We start from the raw sequence: 17,926 nt of genomic DNA, 5'->3' as shown, positions 1-17,926 counted from the left end.
CAAGAGGATCACTTTAGTCCATATGTTTGAGACCAGGTTGGGCACATAGTGCTACCCTATCTCAAAAAAAAAAATCAAACAAAGGGGATACCACAATACTGGACTTGAATGTTTGTAGAGGAACCTTGAGGTTGAGAATGGTCCCCTGTTCTATTTTTGCAGATTTGTACTATCAGATGATAGAAGTTTATTATCCAGAAATTTCCAAGGAAATGAATAGTCTGTTACTCACCTTTTGTTCTCTGTGAGAAAATCAACCTATAAGGAGGAGAGATTTATTTTCTTCACAGTCGTAGAGGTTTCAGTCCATAGTCACCTGCCTTCATTGTTTCTGAGGCAGAATGTCAGTCATATCATGACAGGGAGCAGGTGGTGGAGTGAGTGGTTTACCTCATGGCAGACAGAAGGTGAGAGAGAGAGAGAGAGAGAGAGAGAGAGAGAGAGAGAGAGAGAGAGAAGAGAGAAGAGAGAAGAGAGAGAAGAAGAAGGAGGAGGAGGAGGAGGAGGAGAAGAAGAAGAAGAAGAAAGAAGAGAAGAAGAGGAGAGGAGAGAGGAGAGAGAGACAAGGAGCTGGGACAAGACAGTCTTCAAGAACACATTCAAGTTATCTACTTCCTTTCTGTTCCTAGTCCCCACCTCCTAAAGTTTCTACCACCTCCAACAGGGCCACCAGCTGGGGACCAAGCTTTTAACACATGACCTTTGGAGGGTATTTCAGTTCAAACTCCAATGAATGATGGAGTTTTAAGAGTCCAACATTCTATGTAACCTGCTTCCTATTCTGGGATGAATGGAACATACCTATTTTTACATGACTCAGTAAATTTCTGGTACCAATGAGAATGTGTGATATGTTAATCCAGGGAATTAAGGAAAGGAATCGATCCCACCCCTCTTATAAAACTATCAGTACATATCCATTATGCAAATTATTGGGTTTTATTGTGACAATTTTATACATGCATATAATATACTTTGATCATATCTACCATTCCTGCTGCCCTCTTGACTTTTCCCTTCATTCCCCTTTTGTGTCAATACTGCAACCAGAGAAAGAGAAGAAACACTAGAGTAAACATAAATGAAAATGAGAATTTTCAGATGCAAGATGAATTGCAGATCTTGAGCAGAGGTTCAGTTAATATATTTTCTCTTAGTACTTCCAAGCCTGATGTTAAGGGTGTATGGAAAATCATAGCAAACAAGAAGAGGACTATTGAGGTCTTAGACCCTGCAGGAATAAAGGTGTTCACTCTACCAGTTGTTCTGACTGGGGGAGAGAAGACACAGAAGGAGAATTGGAAGATAGAAAGTACATGTAACTACACAGTCCTTCTAGAAATGAGGACTGTAAAACTTTGTATACTTTCTCTTTGCTTGTGGCTTATCTGTGTATATTTGTATGTATTGACCATTTACTTTCTCTGTCTTCTTATATTCATTATTTTATACACAAATTGTTATCTTTCAGGTCCAGTATAGTCAATGAGACTGAGTGAATATGAAGAGTAAATACTATAGCAGTGTTGTATACAGTGACTGGAGTGCTTCTTTCCTTATGTGGGGGAACAGATGAGAACCTCTTCATTCGTCAGGTGCCTTTGTCATAATATATTTGTTGTCTTATGGAAGTTCAAATGTTTGTAAAATGGTGTAACATGTAGGCATAGATAAATAAAGTCAAAGGTATGGACAGAGTCATTATCATTTCATTGAATTTCTGCTCCAAATCCACTCTATGTTGGTCTTCTTTGTGTTCTTGGAACTGGACCTTGTAAACACTTCTTTGCCATCTGACACAATGTGAGATTGTTGGTACAATGCACTGGAGGGGCCACTTCAAGTCAAGGTATTTCTGTTTCTCTCTTTCTTTCTTTTTCTTTTTCTTTTTTTCTTTCTTTTTTTTTTGTACCAGGGATTGAACGCAGGTGTGTTTAACCATTGACATACATCCCCAATCTTTTTTTAAGAATATATTTTTCTTTAGTTGTGGATGGATGCAATGCCTTTATTCAGTTTATTTTTTAATGTGGTGCTGAGTATCTAAGCCAATGCCTCACACATGCTTCAACACTGAGCTACAATCACAGCGACCCCAATCCTTTTTAATTTTTATTTTGAGACAGTGTTTTTCTGTGTTATTCAGGGCCTGGATAAATTGCTGAGGCTGGCTTTGAACATGTGATACTCCTGCCTCAGCCTCCTAAATGCTGTGATTGCAGTCATGGGCCACCATACTAGGCTAGGGTCCAAGCTTTTAAAACATGAGCCTTTGGAGGGTATTTCAGTTCCAAACTCCAATCAATGATGAATTTTTAAGAGTCCATCTTCCAGTGGTGTACAGAGGGATCAAATATAGAAATTGCTATATTGATATCTTTATCTGTATTTTAGTCTCTGTTCTGGGATCCTGAAAAGTAGTTTCTCTCCCTGATCCTTGAAAACAGCTCTCAAACCCCTTGGAATTTCCTGATGGGAGATGAAAGGACAGTCTTTTGTTATCAATAACAAGCCCCTTTCAGCCATCTGAGTTTATGATAATAAGATAACTTTTAGAAAAACCTGGTCCCCTCAGGATGGGGGCAGGTTGCCAAAGGAACAAATTTTATGAGTAGAAAGTTGAAAGCAGGGAGGAAATAGGGCTGAAAGTTGAGTTAATTTAATTTACAGCATTCACTGATTTAATCAATCATAATTACACAGTGAAACCTCCATAACAGCTTTGAAGGAGCTTCTGACTTGATGAACAACAATGCATCCATGTGTGTGTTGATGTGGTGCCTCTCAAACTCCGGGGACTGATACCTCTGTGCTCGACACATTTCTGGGCCTCACCCTATGAACATGTTCATCTGGCTATTCACTGTGTACTTTACAAGATATTTTGTAATAAATTGGTTAGTAAACAAAGTTATTTCTCTTGGTTTTTGTGAGTCATTCTAGAAAATCACTCTCAAAAATCATCTAATCTGAGGATGGTCCTTGGGAATGAGATAGAAATTTAGGGATACTAAGGAAAAAAAGTCTCTCAAGGAGAAATGTGCCTGTTGGGATGTGGAACAATAACTTGTGAACTGCTCTTGACTTGGACTAAGAAGCTAAAGGGACAGAAAGAGACCAAAATATAAAAATGCACCAAAAAATTCCATAAATTACTTTATAATTTTCCAGTTTTGTATAAATTTTCTAGAATAGAGCAAAGCAGGAACAAGATTTCAATACAAAGACACTACTAACCTCATGAAGCTTGGTGCTAATGTTATTGGATCAATTGCCTGTCCAATCAGCTGAAAACAACACAGAAGACCAGATTCCCTAACAGAAAACCATCTTGCTGAATATTTTCCAATCTCCAAGGAAGTTCTTTCCCTTTGGATCATATATTCTACCTTTGTACCCTAATAAAATAACCTGAACTTTATCCCTGGTAGTGTGTCTCTTATTGCTCTTGAGATTGCCCATTTTATTCTCTGAGTGTTCCTATATTCACTTTTCACTTTCTAATGATGCTCTTCCTCTTTTTGATAAAGCCCAACACATACTTAAGTCTTTTCTACAGTATGGGCAAAGGTCTGAAAGATCTAAGCAGTGGTTTCCTCTTCCACTGGAGAGACTTCATTGGACTTCCTTACAGTGACAGAAACTTCAGAAATAGGTGGGTAACTTAAGGAGGCATCTTGGTATGTCAACTGAAGTTATGGGGGGCATTCTTGCAAGAGTGTGAGGTCCACTTAACTTGTGGGGTCTCCTCTAATTTCTTAATGGAATTATAGGACACCCAGATATATGCAGAGAATTGGAGAATACCTTGGTGTGGAAAACCCCATACATTTCGTATTATAAGTGTTATGTGGGTTATTATGAAAGAGGACACCTGATTAATTGGAGCATTACAGATCCCTTTCAAACTTCCAGTGGGCCATGATCCATTTTTCCCCAATAAGTTCTGCACCTTAGTCTCATTGGGGTCCCTATTGTACATTGCTTATTTTCTTTTTTTTTTAATTTTTTATTGTTGGCTGTTCAAAACATTACATAGTTCCTGATATATCATATTTCACAATTTGATTCAAGTGGGTTATGAGCTCCCATTTTTACCCCATATACAGATTGCAGAATCACATCAGTTACACATCCATTGATTTACATATTGCCAGACTAGTGTCTGTTGTATTCTGCTGCCTTTCCTATCCTCTACTATCCCCCCTCCCCTCCCCTCCCCTCCCCTCTTCTCTCTCTGCCCCCTCTACTGACATTCGTTTGTCCCCCTTATATTATTTTTCCCCTTCCCCTCACTTCCTCTTGTATGTACTTTTGTATAACTCTGAGGGTCTCCTTCCATTTCCATGCAATTTCCCTTCTCTCTCCCTTTCCCTCCCACCTCTCATCCCTGTTTAATGTTAATCTTCTTCTCATGCTCTTCGACCCTACTCTGTTCTTAGTTACTCTCCTTATATCAAAGAAGACATTTGGCATTTGTTTTTTAGGGATTGGCTAGCTTCACTTAGCATAATCTGCTCTAATGCCATCCATTTCCCTGTAAATTCTATGATTTTGTCATTTTTTAATGCAGAGTAATACTCCATTGTGTATAAATGCCACATTTTTTTTATCCATTCATCCATTGAAGGGCATCTAGGTTGGTTCCACAGTCTAGCTATTGTGAATTGTGCTGCTATGAACATCGATGTAGCAGTGTCCCTGTAGCATGCTCTTTTTAGGTCTTTAGGGAATAGACCGAGAAGGGGAATAGCTGGGTCAAATGGTGGCTCCATTCCCAGCTTTCCAAGAAATCTCCATACTGCTTTCCAAATTGGCTGCACCAATTTGCAGTCCCACCAGCAATGTACAAGTGTACCCTTTTCCCCACATCCTCGCCAGCACTTGTTGTTGTTTGACTTCATAATGGCTGCCAATCTAACTGGAGTGAGATGGTATCTTAGGGTGGTTTTGATTTGCATTTCTCTGACTGCTAGAGATGGTGAGCATTTTTTCATGTACTTGTTGATTGATTGTATGTCCTCCTCTGAGAAGTGTCTGTTCAGGTCCTTGGCCCATTTGTTGATTGGGTTGTTTGTTCTCTTATTGTCTAATTTTTTGAGTTCTTTGTATACTCTTGATATTAGGGCTCTATCTGAAGTGTGAGGAGTAAAGATTTGTTCCCAGGATGTAGGCTCTCTATTTACCTCTCTTATTGTTTCTTTTGCTGAGAAAAAACTTTTTAGTTTGAGTAAGTCCCATTTGTTGATTCTAGTTATTAACTTTTGTGCTATGGGTGTCCTATTGAGGAATTTGGAGCCCGACCCCACAGTATGTAGATCGTAGCCAACTTTTTCTTCTATCAGACGGCGCGTCTCTGATTTGATATCAAGCTCCTTGATCCATTTTGAATTAACTTTTGTGCATGGCGAGAGAAAGGGATTCAGTTTCATTTTGTTGCATATGGATTTCCAGTTTTCCCAGCACCATTTGTTGAAGATGCTATCCTTCCTCCATTGCCTGCTTTTAGCCCCTTTATCAAATATAAGGTAGTTGTAGTTTTGTGGATTGGTTTCTGTGTCCTCTATTCTGTACCATTGGTCCACCCGCCTGTTTTGGTACCAGTACCATGCTGTTTTTGTTACTATTGCTCTGTAGTATAGTTTGAAGTCTGGTATCGCTATACCGCCTGATTCACACTTCCTGCTTAGCATTGTTTTTGCTATTCTGGGTCTTTTATTTTTCCATATGAATTTCATGATTGCTTTCTCTATTTCTACAAGAAATGCCGTTGGGATTTTGATTGGCATTGCATTAAACCTATAGAGAACTTTTGGTAATATCGCCGGCAGAAGAGGAGCAGCGGCCTGCTGAGGGGCAGAGCCGCCCCCCACCCCCCATGCCTGCCAGGTAGGCGGAACTGTGACCACTGACAGAAAAGGCCCAGTGGCCCGCGGAGGGGCAGAGCTTCCAATCACTCCTGCAAGGTAGGCGGGCCTGCGACCCACCGGCAGAAGAGGAGCAGCGGCCTGCTGAGAGGCAGAGCCGCCCCCTCCCCGCCGCGCCTGCAAGGTAGATGGAACTGTGACCACCATCAGAACAGGCCAGACCTGCAACCGAGAGACAGACAGGCCCAGTGGCCTGAGGAAGGGTAGAGCCCCCCCCCCGCGCCTGCAAGGTAGGCGGACCTGCGACCCACTGGCAGTACAGCCCCAGAGGCCTGCAGAGGGGCAGTGCCGCTGCCTGCGCCTGCAAAGTAGACAGAACTGCGACCACCGACAGAACAAGCCTAGCGGCCCGCAGAGGGACAGAGCCGCCGCCCGCGCCTGCAAGGTCGGCGGACCTGCTACCGACTGGCAGAGCAGGCCCAGCGGCCTGCCGGCGTGGTAGGCACATTGCCCCAATTGGAGGAGGGACAGAGCCGCCGCCCGCGCCTGCGAGGGAGACTTTGCAACTATACAAGACCAATATAAATATATAGGGGGAAAATTCAATAACACAACAGTTTCACCAAGTAGAAAGGAACGCGAACAGTATGAAGAGACAAGGAAAGAAAGGACCACAAGCATTGCAGGTCAACTCAACGTTAGAAGAGGTAATAGCTGCAGCAGATGGAATATCAGATAAAGAATTCGGGATATACATGCTTCAGATGATCTGGAGTCTCAAGGAAGACATCAGACAGCAAAATCAGACAATGTAAGATCACTTCAACAATGAATTACATAAACAAATCCAAGAAGCAAAAGATCAACTATACAGGGAAATAGAGGTTATAAAAAAACAAACAAACAGAAATCCTTGCTTATTTTCTTGGCTATTCTGCCTCATCCCAATAAGTAGTATCTGCTCCCTATATATGCAAATTCTGCATTCTTTGGAAACTTCTTTTAGTAGTTATCCACCTTTTATTAGTTAATTCTTTTTCAGGCATGAATCAATCTATGTTAAATTTTCCTTGTTGAAATGATTTCTGGACTTTGATATAAGCATCTAAACCACAATAACTTAGTACCTTTTGAAGGAGGACACTGAATTGCTTACAGCATGCAAGAAAATGTAACTGAGGCATTTATTAACTTCTAAAATGGTTAACTTCATCAATAAGGTTTTATAAATATCTTGAAGTTTTTGTGGATTTTAAGTATTGTCTACATGTAAATATGTTATTTTTCAGTTTAATGAAGGAATCTCAGCAACAACGGAGGAAGGAAAGGAGAAGGAGGAGGATGGAGGCAGTAGTGTTGTTCTCCTCACTCCACAATTGTTGCGCCCCTATTTCCCTCTCAGTCTATTTCAGAATCATATTGTCTGATTTAGAATGTGATGACATTAATGTTAGATCATGTTGCTCAGGATTTCTTGGTCATATGATTGTCACTGTATTTTGCTTGTTTCATTGCACTGCTTCATCTTCCCTCTCAACTTACCTGTTGATACTTGGAATATAGATTGCTTCATTATGGTGCCAAATGGCAACATGGGAATGCATTACAATTCTTATTACACATATAGAGCACAATTTTTCATATCTCTGGTTGTATACATAGAAATACAAAACTGAGGACAACTGAAATCACACATGAAAGAAGCCATGATCAAGCTTGGTTTCCACTTGCTTTGTTTCTTCATGTATCTTTATGGTATGATTTTAGCTGTGATAAATGACTGAAGCCAGAGAAGCTGTGGTTGGAGTTAAGATAGACTTCAGTAGCATATGATCAACACAAACAGAGTCAAGAGGACATACACAATTTAAACAGATCAATTTCAAGCAAGAAAATAGAAGACACCATCAAAAGCCTACCAACCAGGAACATATTGGGACCAGATGGGTTCACAGCTGAGTTCTACAAGACCTACAAGGAAGAAATAATGCCAACAGTTCCCAGGTGCTGGACACACCCTTACTAGTTTCTCACAAACATGTATGCAGTATAGTAGTTTGTAAAAATGAGTAAACAAGGTCTCTGGCCTTGAGCTGGGGCTTCACACAGAAATCTACATTTCTAAGATAGGAGAAGTTACCAATTGGGCTCTGTGGTAATAGCTGGAGGGGAAGGAAATTTTTTAAAAATTTATATATGAAAGCAGAATGCATTACAATTCTTATTACACATATAGAGCATAATTTTTTATATCTCTAGTTGTATACATAGTATATTCACACCGATTTGTGTCTTCATACCTGTTCTTTGGATAATAATGATCATCACATTCCACCATCATCAATAACCCCATGCCCTCTCCCTTCCCCTCCAACCCCTCTGCCCTATCTAGAATTTGTCTATTCTTCTCATGTTCCCGCTTCCTATCTCACTATGAATCAGCCTCCTTATATCAAAGAAAACATTCAGTATTTGGTTTTTTGGGATTGGCTTACTTCACTTAGCATTATCTTCTCTAACTCCATCCATTTACCTGCAAATGCCATGATTTTACTCTCTTTTATTGCTGAGTAATGTTCCATTGTGTATATATGCCACTTTTTTTATCCATTCATCTATTGAAGGGTATCTAGGTTGGTTGCACAGTTTAGATATTGTGAATTGTACCAGCCATTTTTATTTTGAGACAGGGTATCACTAAGTTTCTTAGGGCCTAGCTAAGTTGCTGAAGCTGGCCTCAAATTTCAATCTTCTTGTCTTGACCTTCTAAATTCCTGGGATTATAGGTATATGCCACTGTGCCCAGCATCATGAACTACTTTCTATTACTATAAATAAATAATTATTCTAGTTGATGACTCATTTATTTTCAACACTACTTTTACAAATAAATTCCTGTGGTTCATTTTAGGGAAAAGGTAAATCATTAAAATGAATTTTAAGTTTAAATTGGGTAATATATATTTCATAAAACTGCCTTTCCATCCAACCAATTTACATAAATTTAAGGCATTAAAATTTGAGATGGTGTTATGATGGTCTAGGAATTGTTAAAAACATCTGCTCATCATCACTTACTTAATTTTTTAAAGATAATATTTATTAAATGAGGCATTTTTCAGAATCATTAATTTATTTAATCTTCCCTAGGACTCTATGAGGGAGATGCACTATTTTATAAGTGGAGAAATAAAGGCATAATTAATCTAAATTTCCAATGATTAAAAATTTACATGATAGAATTTGGATTTATATTGAATTTTCTTAATTCTATCACTCCTTCCCTCTACCAAATTATCTTTCCTAATACATAGCATGATCCTTTTAAACTCTTCAATTATCATGTGTTAGGAACAATGTAGACAAAATTGTCTAAAGAGTTAAACTTTTACAAGACACAGAAAGTACATAATTAACTGGTCCAACAACCTTAACCTCTATATTTAGGCTAGACACTTGGGATTCCTTGGTATTCCTAGAAAAATAGCACACAATATGCTGCCTTTATATGGAATGAATTCTCTGCTTGGAACTGTTTTTGCTTTATTTTTCTCCATAAGAAGTCCTGTTATCAGGCTCAATCTCTTCTGGGTGTTCTTCCTTAACAATTCTTATCTAGGTCTATCCTTTCCACTCCTGAAATAAACTGATTTAGCCTTGGTACTCTAGTAATGGAAATACACATATTATGTGATAGCATGTGTCCCAGGGGGTATTTCTTTTGCTATGTAGGTGTCTACACAAGAGGAGATCTCTCCATCTCTTATTTTTTCTCCCCCAAACCCAATACAGTGACTATAATATAATAGTTTCAAAAAAATGCAGTTATTCTTGGTGTATGAAAATCAAGGTAGCTATTACTATATGTAGTTTCTATTTAGTTTTAAAAACATTATTTTATCTCAATGCACATCCTTATGAAAAAATTGAATAATTTTTATTTTATAGATTTTGCAGATCATTTAAAGCTCAGAATGATTTAGTAAGTTGCTAAAGTTCATATTTTCCTGTGGACATTTTCCCCTGTAATGAAAAATTATTCAAAACCCTGATTTTATTTTAAAAAGTTTATTTTTTAGTTGTAGGGGGACAAAATACATTTATTTATTTAGATTCAAATGGGGTATAAATTCTTATTTTTCCAGTGTACAGATTACAGGATCACATTGGTTATACAGCCATGTTTATGCATACTACCATAGTAGTGTCTGTTGTATTCTGCTGCCCTTCCTATCCCCCCTCCCCTCCCCTCCCATCACCTCTCTCTACCCCATCTACTGTAACAAATTTCTCTCTTTTTTTCTTCCCCCTCACACCATCTTATATGTAATTCTGTATAACAATGACAGTCTTCTTTCATCTTCTGTGCAATTCCACTTCTCTCTCCCATTCCCTCCCACCTCTTGTCCCTGTTTTATGGTAATCTTCTCCTCATGTTCTTCCTCCCTGCTCTGTTTTGAGTCACCCCCCTTATATCAAAGAAGACATTCAGCCTTTTTTTTTAGGGATTGGCTCACTTCACTAGGCATAATCTGCTCTAATGCCATCCATTTCCCAGCAAATGTCATGATTTTGTTATTTTTTACTCCTGAGTAATATTCCATTGTGTATAAATGCTGCATTTTTTTCATCCATTCATCTATTGAAGGGCATCTAGGTTGGTTCCACAGTCTAAGATATTATGAATTGTGCTCCTATGAACAGTGATGTAGCTGTATCCCTGTAGTATGCTCTTTTTAGTTTTTTTGGGTATAGTCCAAGAAGGGGAATAGCTGGGTCAAATGGTGGTTCCATTCCCAGCTTTCCAAGGAATCTCCATACTGCTTTCCAAATTGGCTGCACCAATTTGCAGTCCCACCAGCAATATACAAGTGTCCCCTTTTCCCCACATCCTGGCCAACACTTGTTATTGTTTGACTTCATAAAGACTGCCATTCTTACTGGAGTGAGATGGTATCTTAGAGTGGTTTTAATTTGCATTTCTCTGATTGCTAGAGATGGTGAGCATTTTTTCGTGTAATTGTTGATTGATTGTATATCCTCCTCTAAGAAATGTCTGTTCAGATCCTTGGCCCATTTGTTGATTGGGTTATTTGTTTTCTTGTTGTTTAACTTTTTTAGTTCTTTTTATACTCTGGAGATTAGTGCTCTATCTGAAGTGTGAGGGGTAAAAATTTGTTCCTAGGCTGTAGGTTCCCTATTTACCTCACTTATTATTTCTCTTGTGGAGAAAAAACTTTTTAGTTTGAATACTTCCCATTTATTGATTCTTGATTTTAACTCTTGTGCTATAGATGTCCTATTAAGGAATTTGGAGCCTGTCCCCACTAGATGGAGATTAAGGCCAATTTTTTCTTCTATTAGACGCAGAGTTTTTGGTTTGATTCCTAGCTCCTTAATCCATTTTGAGTTAACTTGTGTGCATGGTGAGAGAAAGGGGTTCAATTTCATTTTGTTGCATATGGATTTCCAGTTCCCCCAGCACCACTTATTGAAGATGCTATCCTTTCTCCATTGTGTGATTTTAGCACCTTTGTCTAATATATAGTAGTTGTAATTTTGTGGATTGGTCTCTGTGTCCTCTACTCTGTAACATTGGTCTACCAGCCTGTTTTGGTACCAGTACCATGCTGTTTTTGTTACTGTTGCTCTGTAGTATAGTTTAAAAGCTGGTATTGCTATACCGCCTGTTTCACTCTTCCTGCTTAGAATTGCTTTTGCTATTCTAGGTCTTTTATTTTTCCAGATTAATTTCATGATTGCTTTTTCTATTTCTATAAAGAATGCCCTTGGGATTTTGATTGGCATTGCATTAAACCTATAGAGTACTTTTGATAATATGGCCTTTTTAATGATATTAGTTCTGCCTATCCATGAACAAGATATATCTTTCCATCTTCTAAGATCTTCTTCTATTTTTTCTCTTTAGGGTTCTGTAGTTTTCATTGTATAGGTCTTTCACCTCTTTTGTTAGGTTGATTCCCAAGTATTTTATTATTTTTTTTTTTTGAGGATATTGTGAATGGGGTGGTTGTCCTCACTTCCATTTCAGAGGATTTGTCACTGATATACAGGAATGCCTTTGATTTATGTGTGTTGATTTTATATCCTGCCCCTTTGCTGAATTCATTTATCAGCTCTAGAAGTTTCTTGGTAGAGCCATTTGGATCTGCTAGGTATAGGATCTTGTCAGTCGCAAATAGTGCTAATTTAAGTTCTTCTTTTCCTATCTTTATGCCTTTAATTTCTTTTGTCTGTCTAATTGCTCTGGCAGTGTTGTGAGAACTATGTTGAATAAAAGTGGTGAGAGAAGGCATCCCTGTCTTGTTCCAGATTTTAGAGGGAATGCTTTCATTTTTTTTCCATTTAGAATAATGCTAGCCTGAGGCTTAGCATAGTTAGCTTTTACAATGTTGAGGTAAATTCTTGTTACCCCTAGTTTTTCTAGTGTTTTGAACATAAAGGGATGTTGTACTTGGTTGAATGCTTTTTCTGCATCTATCAAGATGATCATATGGTTCTTATTTTTAAGTCTATTGATGTGGTGAATAACTTTTATTGATTTCTGTATATTGAACCAGCCTTGCATCTCAGGGATGAATCCTACTTGATCATGGTGCATGATCTTTTTGATATGTTTTTGTATTCGATTTACCAGAATTTTATTGAGGATTTTTGCATCTATGTTGATTGAAGATATTGGTCTGCAGTTTTCTTTCTTTGAAGTGTCTTTGTCTAGTTTAGGAATCAGGGTGATGTTGGCCTCATAGAATGAATTTGGAAGTGTTCCCTCTTTTTCTATTTCCTGAAATAGATTGAAAAGTACTGGTATTAGTTCTTCTTTAAAGGTTTTGTAAAACTCTGCTGTATACCCATCTGGTCCTGGGCTTTTCTTGGTTGGTAGTCTTTTGATGGCTTCTTCTATTTCCTCAATTGATATTGGTCTCTTTAAGTTGTGTATATCCTCCTGACTCAATCTGGGCAGATCATATGACTTAAGAAATTTACCCATGCCTTCACTATCTTTTATTTTATTAGAGTATAAGGTTTCAAAATAATTTCTAATTATTTTATTTCTGTAGTGTCTGTTGTGATATTGCCTTTTTATCCCATATGCTAGTAGTTTGAGTTCTCTCTCCTCTTCATTAGCATGGCTAAGGGTCTGTCAATCTTATTTATTTTTTCGAAGAACCAACTTTTAGTTTTGTCAATTTTTTCAATAGTTTCTTTTGTTTCAATTTTGTTGATTTCTGCTCTTATTTTAATTATTTCTTGCCTTCTGCTACATTTGCTGTTGTTTTGCTCTTCTTTTTCTAGGGTTTTGAGATGAAGTGTGAGATTATTTATTTATTTATTTATTTATTTTATTTTTTATTTTTTGAGGACTGAACTCCAAGCAATGCATTTTCCTCTTAGAACTGCTTTCATTGTGTCCCATAGATTCAAATATGTTGTGTCTGTGTTTTCATTTATCTTTAGAATTTTTTAATTTCTTCCTTTATGTCTTCTGTAACCCATTGATCATTCAGTAATATATTATTCATTCTCCATGTGATGTAGGATTTTTCCTTCCTTCTTTGATCGTTGATTTCCAGTTTCATTCCATTATGATCAGATCAGATGCATGGTATTATCTCTACTCTTTTTAATTTGTAAGAGTTGCCCTATGGCATAATATATGATCTATTTTTGAGAAGGATCCATGTGCTGCTGAGAAGAAAGTATATCTACTTGATGATGGTTGATATATTCTATATATGTCGGTTAAGTCTAGGCTATTAATTGTGTTATTGAGATCTATAGTTTCTTTATCCAACTTTTGTTTGGAAGATCTGTCCAAAGATGAGAGAGGTGTGTTGAAGTCACCCATAATTATTGTGTTGTGGTCCATTTGTCTCCTGAACTTGAGGAGAGTTTGTTTTATGAATGTAGCAGCACCATTGTTTGTGGCATATATATTGATAATTTTTATGTCTTCTTGGTGAATGGTACCCTTTAACAGTATATAGTGTCTTTATTTATCCCATTTGATTAACTTAGGCTTGAAGTCAATTTTATTCAATATGAGTATGGCCACCCCTGCTTGCTTCTAAGGTCCATGTGAGTGGTATGATTTTTTCCAACCTTTCACCTTCAGCCTATGTATGTCTTTTCCTATCAGATGAGTCTCCTGAAGGCAGAATATTGTTGGAACTGTATTTTTTAATCCAGGTTGCCATCCTATGTTGCTTAATTGGTGAGTTAAAGCCATTAATGTTTAGGATTACTATTGATATACAGTTTGTACTTCCAGTCATGTTTGTTTGTTTGTTTGTTTGTTTATTAATTTTAATTTGGTTTGTTTTTCCCTTTTTGATTAGTTCCCCCCCCCCTTTTCTGAGGTACTTCCCACTGTTGGTTTTGGTTGTTGTTTTTCATTTCCTCTTTGTGTGTGTTTTGCCCATAATGCTTTGCAGTGCTGGTTTTCTGTCTGTGAATTCTTTTAACTTTTGTTTATCATGAAATAAACAAAATGATATAAAAATATCATTTTTATTTCATTTTCAAACCTGAAGCTTAATTTTACTGGATACAATATTCTTGGTTGGCACCCATTATCTTAGAGCGTTTGAAATACATTGTTCCAGGATCTTCTCACTTTCAGCATCTGTGATGAAAAATCAGCCATTAACTTAATTGGCTTACCCCTGAATCTAATCTGCCTCCTTTCTCTTGTAGCTTTTAATATTCTCGCCTTGTTTTCTATGTTGGATATCTTCTTAATAATGTGTCTTGGTGTTGGTCTCTTGTGGTTTTGTAAATTCAGCATCCTGTAGGCTTCTAGGATTTGGACATTCATTTTTCATGTCTGGAAAGTTTTCTAAAATTATTTCATTTAACAGTTTGCTCATTCCTTTTGTTTGGACCTCTATACCTCCCTCTATCCCAATGACTCTTAAGTTTGGTTTTTTTGTGATATCCCATAACTCTTGGATGTTTTGTTCATGGTTTCTTACCAGCCTTTCTGAGTTGACTAGACTCTTTTCAAGATGATATATTTTGTCTTCATTGTCTGATGTTCTGACTTTTACTTGATCTACTCTACTGGTAATACTCTCATTTGAGTTTTTAATTTGGTTTATAATTTCCTTCATTTCTAAGATTTCTGTTTGATTTTTTTTATAACCTCTATCTCCCAGTAGAGTTGTTCTTTTGCTTCTTGAATTTGTTTATGTAATTCATTGTTGAAGTGATCTTTCACTGTTTGCATTTGCTGTCTAATGACCTTTTTAAGATTCCATTATCTGAATCAGGTATGCTTTGGTCTTTATCTGACCATTTCTCTGATGCCTCTAGGTTCTGCTGTAAATTTAAGCTGTCCTGCATTGTTTGTGTTCCTTTTTTTCCTTGTTTTTTCATGATGCTCATGTTACTTTCCAGCTCTGTTTGACTGCTGTGTTACTATTTTCTCCTATAAATTAGTTTTGGTTTTGTATAGCTCTGGGACCTCTCCTTTGTGATGGGAGACAATGTCTAGAGATGTTGGATTTTATTGTAATTTAAAGTAAATTCATTTGTTTCATAAAAGCCATACTGATTCTGGTGGCATATAGAGAACTGCAGTTTGGTCTTAGGACTTTATGTTTAGGTTAGGTGATGTGATGGTATGGGGGTTAGTGTATCTTAGATACTTTGGAAGATTGCTGTACTGAAAGAGGATATTAACAGGAGAATAGACAGGAGTATTCGGGGTAGCTAGGGACTTGCCAGCACTATAGACAGCCTCAGAACTTTCACCTATTTGCATTTAGTAAATTACACGTAATAGAAGTCATAATGCTTGGGAGAAAAGGTAGGTGAAGGGAAAGGAAGAAATCCATAAAGAGAAAGAGAGAGAGAAAAGGAAGTAGAAAAAAGAAAAGGAAAAAATAAAAATGAAAAATGAAAAAAAAAAAGAAAAGAAAAATGCACTCTTAGAGTTCTATTATTTTTTCTTCCAGTAGGTGGAGCTGTGCTTTCCGGGCCAGGTTTCTGCCCTCAAGATGCAGAAAACAGGGCTGGGGAATGTGGCTTAAGCGGTAGCCTGCGGCCGGATTCGATCCTAAGCACACATACAAACAAAGATGTTGTGTCTGCCGAAAACTAAAAAATAAATATTAAAATTCCCTCTCTCTGTCTCTCTCTCTCTCTGTCTCTCTCTTTAAAAAAAAAAAAAAGATGCAGGTAAACAATCCAAGTGAGGCGGTTCAATCCCGGTCACCCAGAGCTGCTTCTGGTCTCCAACCCTGCTGCTTCTCCTGCCAGCCAGGCCCCACTCACAGGTGCCGTTTTCCACAGATCTAACTACACTCTGGGCCTACAGCCTCCTGGAAGCCCTGATCTCTTGAATGACTGGGCACTCTCTCTGTTTGCCATTCAACCAAACCCCAAGGTTGTGGAGCATGGGAGTTGGGGACAGGCAGCTTATTCTGCCTGATTCCCTCTGATAGCCATGCCCCTAAGAGCTGGCAAGAAGGATTTCGGTTTTCATCCCTGGTGGGAGGGGGAGTTGGAGGTCAGGTGCCTTTCCTGTTTCCCTTGGCTCCAATAATCATGCCCATGGAGAGCTGGGGAGAGATTTTTGAGTTTTCCTAGCTGTATAGATATGGTGGGCTTAGGGTCACACACCTGTTGTCGCTTAATTCGCTGTGAAGCAATCCCATCCACGAAACTCTGATGACTTCAGTTCTCTGCTATGGTGGATGCCAGTTTTCTTCCTGGGGTGTCCAATGGGAAGGGTGGGTCTGGGCTGTTTCTCTCCAATTCACTCATGTCTGAGCACGCTGCAGCCTCTGAGATGTTCAAACTCCTCCCCTAGGTTTCACCGGAGCCCAACTTCATTGAACGTTTGTGACAAGATAGCATCCAGCCATTCTGAACTCACTCTCTACCAGTGCAGTGGAGCAGGTCATGGGAGTGCCACCTCCCCAATCGCTGCCATGTTGAATTCCCCCCTATTTATTTATTTATGTGGTGCTGAGGATCAAACCCAGAGCCTCGAATGTGTTAGGCGAGTGCTCTACTGCTGAGCCACAACCCCAGCCCTCAAAACCATGATTTTTTACTAATATAAAAATCTATGGTGTGGACCTGCTGTAATTTAATCTCTTAGTTATTGTTGGAAAGTACTTGCTTAGTCTGCTTTTACTGGGAATTTGGTTGCTTCAAATACTCTTGTTATAAGAAAGTACAGTAAACAATTTAAGCCTAGATATGTGTGCTTCAGTTTTCTTTCAGAAATTTATAAATTATAAGAGTACTTACCTCCAAGAATTATAGCATCAGATAAAAGGCTTTGCTGTTGCCAGTGCATATCTGATACGATCCAGATACCTTGCTGTTAATGCAGATGTGTCTATTGGTAGTTCCACAATTAACATGGGCTTATAGACTAATTAAATAAATAAATGGAAATATGCATAATACCTTTTTTTTGGAAAAAGGATTTCACATTATGGAGCAATGAACCCCCAGGTGTTGTATCCAGGAGCCATCTTGAGAAAAAAACTATAGTCTGAATTTGGACTACTGTAGGGGTCAGAAACCCCTCTGCACATTCCTATATCTGGGACTTCACAGACATTTCACTGCAATGGCTCAGTGGGTAACTGTCTCATGAACTAAACTTGGTACAAGAGAGTGACTGACTCAAGCCCTCTAGCTTCCTTCCCTCTGTTGGGGAAGGATGTTGCAAGATGGAGAGAAATGAAGGACACTGCCCTCAAGAACCAGGAGATTAGGGAGCTTGCATTCTAAGACCAGGGACTTGTTCAGTTATGTGCAGATTCACACCTGTGTCAGGTCTGAAGGCAGTAACCTACTACCAGTCCCTCCCAGCACCACACACAGTTCTTTCCCTCTTTATGGGGAAAGAACTCAGTGGTTCCACTGTTGCCCTGCCCACAGGGGCCTGCTGGGGTAATTTGGAACAAGCCCTGCTTCAGCTGTTGTCTTGCCTCTAGGTTGCTTAGCCTAGGGAGTTCCAGAAAGAAACTTTACCCAGTGCTGACCATGTCCCACTCTCAGTCACTGCTGCAAGC

General features: G+C 38.5%; 1 pseudogene; it reads left to right on the top strand.

Moving 5' to 3' along the window:
• The first annotated feature begins 7,208 nt into the window (after positions 1 to 7,208).
• Positions 7,209 to 7,672, top strand: LOC124080036 (protein cornichon homolog 4-like; annotated as a pseudogene).
• The last annotated feature ends 10,254 nt before the right edge of the window (positions 7,673 to 17,926 follow it).

Source organism: Marmota monax, unplaced genomic scaffold (genome assembly GCF_021218885.2).
Source record: "Marmota monax isolate L192 unplaced genomic scaffold, Marmota_monax_Labrador192_F-V1.1 WCK01_AAM20220418_F8-fsc00693, whole genome shotgun sequence".
Lineage (NCBI taxonomy): Eukaryota > Metazoa > Chordata > Mammalia > Rodentia > Sciuridae > Marmota > Marmota monax.
Note: the sequence above shows the minus strand (reverse complement) of the source record. Positions and strands in the feature narration are given on the sequence as shown.